This window comes from Penaeus monodon, chromosome 25 (assembly GCF_015228065.2).
Source record: "Penaeus monodon isolate SGIC_2016 chromosome 25, NSTDA_Pmon_1, whole genome shotgun sequence".
NCBI lineage: Eukaryota > Metazoa > Arthropoda > Malacostraca > Decapoda > Penaeidae > Penaeus > Penaeus monodon.
In genome coordinates this window covers 2,206,597-2,207,223 of record NC_051410.1, presented here as the reverse complement: position 1 = coordinate 2,207,223, position 627 = coordinate 2,206,597, and the positions used below count along the sequence as shown (strand labels likewise).

The 627-nt window shown below is 26.8% G+C and overlaps 1 pseudogene; it reads left to right on the top strand.

Moving 5' to 3' along the window:
- The window catches only part of LOC119589481, a 57,811-nt pseudogene that overhangs the window by 56,410 nt on the left and 774 nt on the right, over positions 1-627 (top strand).

Here is a 627-nt window from a genome sequence, read left to right as displayed (position 1 = left end):
CATTCTGCTGATCGTTAAACAGAAGAGGGAGAACATAATAGATCGTTTACAGATAAGAACAGATAAGTGATAATATTTCATAAACGATGATAATAGAATCTTAGGAATAGATTGTACCCTGAAGATAAGATTTAAAAAAAAAGGTAATTTATTGTCCTTTTCATGCAAGTTAATAACATTATTCACAGTCATCTTACAAGCTATATATAATCATCTTTTTTTTTGAGAAGTATTTTTCTTCACATGTAGAATCTTTTTATTTGGGATCCATAATTCACCTTTCAGGAGAAGTCCGTGTCCGCAAACAATAATAATCTACTTTTCTTCTCTTTTCTTAAGGATTTCTATAGATTTATTAGTTAATTTTCGTTTATTCCTTGCTTCATTAACTAAAAGCATTTGTATGATCATTACTATTGTTTTTTTCTTATTTATTTGTTCGTAAGTATTCCACGATTTTTTTCTTTCTTTTTTTGGTATGAATTAATAATCTTCTTTTGATTAATTATATAATAATTTCTCTTTTTGTTTTCATATTTTATTTACGTACCTCACACTGATGATGATATGTGAGGTTGATTTTAATGATCCGCAATATTACTTACAGTTACCTAAACAACTTTTACC